Source organism: Mus musculus, chromosome 6 (genome assembly GCF_000001635.26).
Source record: "Mus musculus strain C57BL/6J chromosome 6, GRCm38.p6 C57BL/6J".
Taxonomy (NCBI): Eukaryota; Metazoa; Chordata; class Mammalia; order Rodentia; family Muridae; genus Mus; species Mus musculus.
Window position 1 is genome coordinate 22,703,170 of NC_000072.6, and position 8,198 is coordinate 22,711,367.

Here is an 8,198-nt window from a genome sequence, read left to right on the forward strand (position 1 = left end):
AGTCCTGCCCTCTGGAGTAAAATGAGTGGAACTGGAGGGCAATATGATAGCAAAATAAGCTAGACACACACACACACACACACACACAAACGAGACACAAACGAGTGTCACATGTTCTCTTTCATATGCAGATACAACCAAACAAAAATGATAATCCTGAATGTGTTATGAGAAATGACTAAGGTTAGAAAAGGTTTCAGGGGCTCTCTGCTCCTCCCTGTTCCAGAGACAGCCGCATCTTCTTGTGCAGTGCCAGCCTAGACAAAATGGTGAAGGTGGGTGTGAACAGATTTGGCCTTATTGGGCGCCTGGTCACCAGGGCTGCCATCTGCTCTCCACATGGCAAGGTGGAGATTGTTGCCATCAACGACCCCTTCATTGACCTCAACTACATGGTCTACAAATTCATTGGCACAGTCAAGGCCGAGAATGGGAAGCTTGTCATCAACAGGAAGCCCATCACCATCTTCCAGGAGCGAGACCCCGCTAGCATCAAATGGGGTGAGGCCGGTGCTGAGTATGTCATAGAGTCTATTGGTGTCTTCACCACCATGGAGAAGGCCGGGGACCACTTGAAGGGTGGAGCCAAAAGGGTCATCATCTCCGCCCCTTCTGCCAATGCCCCTATGTTTGTGATGGGTGTGAACCATGAGAAATATGACAACTCACTCAAGATTGTCAGCAATGCATCCTGCACCACCAACTACTTAGCCCCCCTGGCCAAGGTCATCCATGACAACGTTGGCATTGTGGAAGGGCTCATGACCATGGTCCATGCCATCACTGCCACCCAGAAGACTGTGGATGGCCCCTCTGGAAAGCTGTGGCATGATGGTCGTGGGGCTGCCCAGAACATCATCCCTGCATCCACTGGTGCTGCCAAGGCTGTGGGCAAAGTCATCCCAGAGCTGAACGGGAAGCTCACTGGCATGGCCTTCCGTGTTCCTAACCCCAGTGTGTCCATCGTGGATCTGACATGCCTCCTGGAGAAACCTGCCAAGTATGACGACATCAAGAAGGTGGTGAAGCAGGCATATGAGGGCCCACAGAAGGGCATCCTCGGCTACACTGAGGACCAGGTTGTCTCCTGTGACTTCAACAGCAACTCCCACTCTTCCACCTTCGATGCCAGGGCTGGCATTGCTCTCAATGACAACTTTGTCAAGCTCATTTCCTGGTATGACAATGAATAAGGCTACAGCAACAGGGTGGTGGACCTCATGGCCTACATGGCCTCCAAGGAGTAAGAAACCCTGGACCACCCACCCCAGCAAGGACACTGAGAGCAAGAGAGAGGCCCTCGGTTGCTGAGGAATCCCTATCTCAACTCGGCCCCCAACACTGAGCATCTCCCTCACAATTTCCATCCCAGACCCCCATAATAACGGGAGGGGCCTAGGGAGCCCTCCCTACTCTCTTGAATACCATCAATAAAGTTCGCTGCACCCACAAAAAAAAAAAGAAAAGGTTTCAGGAAAGGAAACAGCATATATGATATATATACACATATGTACATATATATTCATATATACATGTATACACATTACATATACACATATACATATACATCATATACATACATCATACACATACACATACATATGATGCACTGGAACCATCACAGTGAAGTCCATTCATTTGTACAATCAGATGTGTAAATGCTAACTTTAAAAAGAAAGGTAACAGAAGTACATTAGGGTGTATCTATTTCTTTTCTCCATTGAACCATCAGGGTACTAGGTGCAGCAGCACATTAATTTTCTAGGTTTGGTGGAGGAGGTTCATGCTAAATGACAAACTAATTGACTTGCAAGTATAAGTTCTAAATTTAAAATAATGTCTTAAAATAAAGATGATTTCTGTGTTGATGACCTTCCCCATGTACAGTCTCAAATCTATTATCATTTTCTCCTTTTGTGAGAATAATCAAAATAATTTAATCAGTGAAATAAAAATGGCAATCTTCACAAAGCAAAGGGGAGAGAAGTTAAATGTCTCTCCCGGGGTTAGTTTGCTTCCAGTATCTCAGAGTTGTGAGTACACAAAAGGGCTTAGTTCAGTTTATATCCTAAAGCCTCAAATGACAGTACATCACTTTAATAATTTAACGTCAGGGCCACGTTTTGATTTTAAAACCATTGAAACACGTGGACAACTAAGCATGTAGGTGCTTTGTGATATACTTTTGCTAAGGTACAGAGTTGAAGGTGATGTTAGCCACCATCAAATTTTATTTTTACCTTTTGTTCTTTAGACTCATCAGGAGTCACTATTTTCAAGGAGTGACAACAGGATGTCCAAGTACACTGACTTTTGTTGCTAGGAAACCAAGTCCGAAGATTTTTTTTTTTCAATTTGGATCCTGAGAATGTATCTCTCAATTTCTCTTTCCCTCAGAGATTTCCTTCTCGCTCTAGGTCACAGTTTTGGAATGTTGTTAGTGTCAGGGCGCAGGGAAGTGAGGTCTATTTTCTCTAGGAGGCTGCATGTTCCCTTCACCCACAGATTTCAAATCCCCTCTTCAGAAAGTAGGAGAGGAGGGCTGCATCTATGGTGACTTATTTCGCTCACTTTACAGGTACCCACGAGCCGGCTGTTTCATCAGGAAAAGACATTATTGTCTAGTGTATTCACAGTTGAGATGTGAACGTGAAATGACTCTCATGGATTGGTGTATTTGAACTCTCAAGCCCCACCTCATGCTCTTGGGGAACTATTTCCTTTCTTTAGTAACTTGTCTATGATTCTGACATTTTCTCAGAGTTATAGGAAAATGGATTAGTGCTTGTAACTGATTGTTAGTGTGCCGGGGCTGTCATAGCTCAGTACTACAAACTCTACTGCTAGAAACGACCAAAATTTAGTTCTCAAAAAGCTCAAAAGACGGCAAACCTGCAATCACACAATCAGGACCTTGCTGTGGGACTCCTCCCTCACAAACCCCGCCTCTTGGAGCTCCAGGCATTTCATTGGTTTGACTCACTTTCAATCATGTGGCAGCTCTCTCTAAAGACAAACCACTTTCTCTCTTCTCATGGAAGTACTGGGTTACAGTGCACCCTAATGACTTCATCTTAATTTTATTTGCCAATATCCTATTTCCAGGTAAAGATACATAAAATAATTATTGTGTCTTCAAGTTGAATCTGTCTTGGGCTGGCGAGATAGCACTAAAGCACTTGATGAACAAACGATGATTCCCTTAGGTTCTTGATTTTTTTTTTTTTTTTTTTTTCTGAAACCAAAACTGCCAACCATTACAGAGAAACTCACTCTGGATGCCACAGGAGAGACAGCCACAGGGTACAGGGAAGTTGGATCTAGAACGGCAGAGTGACAGAATCACGAGCCCAGGTGGCTTGTTATTTGAGTCAGATGGAAGGACTTTACAATCACCTGGGACAAACATGATTTCATGAAAGTTAGGACATACTTGATCAATCCATAGTGTGTTGAGAAATTATGCAGGGGAATCCTACAAGTGTTGTTCAGAGACAATCGTGGCAATTATAACTCAACATGGCTGTAGTCCTGTCAAGATTCTTACACCAACCTACGATACCTATTGTGATTTCTACTATATATGATGACTATTTCTGTAGTTATGTCAATTTTTTCTTTTTAATGGACTATCACTTGCCATTTTGTTTGATCCCTACAAAAAAAATATGATGGTGTTAGTATAGTCACATCTGTATTTTACTTCATTAATTAGCTCTTATGATTAAAAATGGTGTGTATGGGGGAGGGGTGGGGCATACACATGTGCCACACTTATGTGGGTATTTGAAGAGGCCAGGCATCAGTGTGGGATACCTTGGAAGTAAAGTTGCAGGCGTTTGTGATCTGACTGATAGAAGTGTTGGAAATTGAACTGTAGTCCTCTGGAAGAGCAGTGAGAACCCTTAACTACCATGCCACTTCGCCAGTCCTTTTATTTTACATGTCAATTTATTTGAGGCAAGGTCTCAAGTAACCCAGGCTGGCCCCGAGTTACAAATGTAGCTGAGGACAATGATGAACTTCAATCTTCCTATCTCACTTTCCAGGTGCAGAAATAATAATCATGTGTCATCATGCCTAATTTGTTTGGTACTGGAGATTGGATCCATGGCTACATGCATACTGGCCAAGAACTCTTTTAAAATGGGATATATCTCCAGCCCTGTCATCTCTCTTATTATATAGTTAATGATGGAAAAATCACATTGCCCTTCTTATCAGACATTTCTCTTTTTATGGTGTATGGTACTCTGTAAGTCATCAACAGACATGCAGTTGATATGATTAAAAGAAAGGGTTAGTCTAGATTTACCTCAACTACAAGGCGACAGGAGACTTTGATCATGGCTATTTTGTTTTGCCATGTCCACATGCTGTTACATGGGAGAATTTGTTAGACTCTGGCCATGTTGACTCCTCCTAGGATATTGTCTTTATAGGTAGATCTTATCTCTTAGACTCAGTTAACTTAGATGTCTTCTTAACTGAGCTTCCACATCGACACTTCTTAGCTCTTGTTTTTAGGCCTGACATTGTAATCTCAGGTTCCATCTGAAGCCATTGAGCCTAGCAGTACATCCACCCAGATCCTCTCCCTTCTCTTCCTCCGTGAGCATGCATACAGAGGCATTCACATGCCCATAAGTGTTTTAAAACACATCAATTACTTTGCTCAGCCTCCATAAGCATCTCTGTCTCTAAGGCCAAAGTTGTAAACAGATTAGTCTGCTACTACGTACAAGGATCTAGGGTGGGAAGGACTGAAGACATAGCTCAGTTGGTAAACTGTTTGCCTTGCATGAAAATTAGAGTTCAAACCCAAGAACCCCACAATAATTTTTTTTAGGCTGGGTGTGGTGGCACATGGCTTTAACCCCAGTACTCAGGAGGCAGAGGCAAGGGGATCTCTGTGAATTCAAGGCTAAGTAGGTCTACAAAGAGAGTCTAAGACAGTCAGGGCTTTGTTAAACGGAGAAACCCTGTCACAAACGAAATCCTGTCTCATAAAATATCGTTAGGCCAAATAGCAAGCACTCATAATCTCAACACTGGGAAGATGGAAACAGTCAGATGCTGGGAGCATGCTGAGGGCAAACCTCACCTACTTGACAAGCTCCAGGCTACTGAGAGACCTTACTTAAAAATAACACAAAAAGAGAAAAGAAAAGAAAAGAAAAGAAAAGAAGAGGAGAGGAGAGGAGAGGAGAGGAGAGGAGAGGAGAGGAGAGGAGAGGAGAGGAGAGGAGAGGAGAGGAGAGGAGAGGAGAGGAGAAGAGAAGAGAAGAGAAAAGAAAAGAAAAGAAAAGAAAAGAAAAGAAAAGAAAAGAGAAAAAAGAATAGATATACAGCAACCCCAGTTTATCCTCTACCTTCACATACATGTATACACATGTATGTACTCACAAATATACACCACACACATACATATGCATCATATATATGTATATATACATGCACACTTACATATACACATACACATACACATACACACACACATACACATATACATGTGTAGACATGCACGCACAAGAGGACTTGGAATGTATCTCATGAGGGACCTGGAAATCAAGCTTAGAGTACACAGATGGAAGCCGAGTCCTCAACAGCCTGCTACCTTCTGGACTTCTTGTTCCACCCAGCACTGTGGTCAGGATTGGTTCAGCACCCTCCACCTTTAGGACCCTAGGTCCCATTTTTATCTGCCAAAGAGCTCTCTCTCTCTCTCAGAAATGCTAATTTTTTCCATTTTAAATTCTGGAGACTCATTGATTTTTTTTTCCATTCTAGACAAAGCCATTTTCTACAAAAGCCAGGCACAAAGAGTCTTATTATAACTTTGTGTTACAGATAAAAGAGCCATTTGCTCTGCTCTGCCCTTCTCAGAATAATATCTTCAATAATACAAAATTCGTGTCCTGTCCAATAGAGCTAAGTATAGCCTCTCGCAGGAAACTAGATGGCTTCCTCATACCTTCCTTTAGAAAAAGAAAAGGAACAATGTTAGTGCTTAACATAATCCTGTGAATAAAGACAAAAACAAAGTCTACCTATTTGCATCTGTTTAACTGTGTTCAGCTCCCTAGTGCTTGTATTACAAGTTCATGGATCAGGTCTAACAATTGTTTTTTTTTTTAATCAATCGCATGACTTTATTGGTCAGGCCATGCAGCACTGACAAGTACTTGCCAGAAACATCTCTGTCAGATTCAAAGCAAAGTTGTATGTTATTTATTTTTTATTAGAAATTTTCTTCATTTACATTTTGAATCCTATCCCCAGACTCCCCTATATATCCCCCCCCCCCCCACCCCCCGCCATGCTCCCCAACCCACCCACTCCCACTTCTTGGCCCTGGCATTTCCCTCTACAGGGGCATATAATCTTCACAAGACCAAGGGCCTCTACTCCCATTGATGGCCTACTAGGCCATCCTCTGCTACATATGCAACTAGAGACACAGCACGGAGGGGGGGGGGGCGGGGGGCGGTACTTGTTAGTTCCTATTGTTTTTTTTTCCCATTTTTTATTAGCTATTTAGCTCATTTACATTTCCAATGCTATACCAAAAGTCCCCTATACCCACCCACCCCCACTCCCCTACCCACCCACTTCCCCTTTTTGGCCCTGGCATTCCCCTGTACTGGGACATATAAAGTTTTCATGTCCAATGGGCCTCTCTTTCCACTGATGGCCGACTAGGCCATCTTTTGATACATATGCAGCGAGAGTCAAGAGCTCGTGGGTACTGGTTAGTTCATAATGTTGTTCCACCTATAGGGTTGCAGATCGCTTTAGCTCCTTGGGTACTTTCTCTAGCTCCTCCATTGGGAGCAGTGTGATCCATCCATTAGCAGACTGTGAGCATCCACTTCTGTGTTTGCTAGGCCCCGGCATAGTCTCACAAGAGACAGCTACATCTGGGTCCTTTCAATAAAATCTTGCTAGTGTATGCAATGGTGCCAGCGTTTGGAGGCTGATTATGGGGTGGATCCCTGGATATGGCAGTCTCTACATGGTCCATCCTTTCATCTCAGCTCCAAACTTTGTCTCTGTAACTCCTTCCATGGGTGTTTTGTTCCCACTTCTAGGAGGGGCATAGTGTCCACACTTCAGTCTTCATTTTTCTTGAGTTTCATGTGTTTAGCAAATTGTATCTTATATCTTGGGTATCCTAGGTTTTGGGCTAATATCCACTTATCAGTGAGTACATATTGTGTGAGTTCCTTTGTGAATGTGTTACCTCACTCAGGATGATGCCCTCCGGGTCCATCCATTTGGCTAGGAATTTCATAAATTCATTCTTTTTAATAGCTGAGTAGTACACCATTGTGTAGATGTACCACATTTTCTGTATCCATTCCTCTGTTGAGGGGCATCTGGGTTCTTTCCAGCTTCTGGCTATTATAAATAAGGCTGCTATGAACATAGAGGAGCATGTGTCCTTCTTACTAGTTGGGGCATCTTCTGGATATAAGCCCAGGAGAGGTATTGCTGGATCCTCCGGTAGTACTATGTCCAATTTTCTGAGGAACCGCCAGACTGATTTCCAGAGTGGTTGTACAAGCCTGCAATCCCAACAACAATGGAGGAGTGTTCCTCTTTCTCCACATCCACGCCAGCATCTGCTGTCACCTGAATTTTTGATCTTAGCCATTCTGACTGGTGTGAGGTGGAATCTCAGGGTTGTTTTGATTTGCATTTCCCTGATGATTAAGGATGCTGAACATTTTTTCAGGTGCTTCTCTGCCATTCGGTATTCCTCAGGTGAGAATTCTTTGTTCAGTTCTGAGCCCCATTTTTTAATGGGGTTATTTGATTTTCTGAAGTCCACCTTCTTGAGTTCTTTATATATGTTGGATATTAGTCCCCTATCTGATTTAGGATAGGTAAAGATCCTTTCCCAATCTGTTGGTGGTCTTTTTGTCTTATTGACGGTGTCTTTTGCCTTACAGAAACTTTGGAGTTTCATTAGGTCCCATTTGTCAATTCTCGATCTTACAGCACAAGCCATTGCTGTTCTGTTCAGGAATTTTTCCCCTGTGCCCATATCTTCAAGGCTTTTCCCCACTTTCTCCTCTATAAGTTTCAGTGTCTCTGGTTTTATGTGCAGTTCCTTGATCCACTTAGATTTGACCTTAGTACAAGGAGATAAGTATGGATCGATTCGCATTCTTCTATATGATAACAACCAGTTG

General features: G+C 42.9%; 1 pseudogene; it reads left to right on the plus strand.

Annotated features, from left to right (window-relative positions):
* Positions 259 to 1,461, plus strand: Gm8927 (predicted gene 8927; annotated as a pseudogene).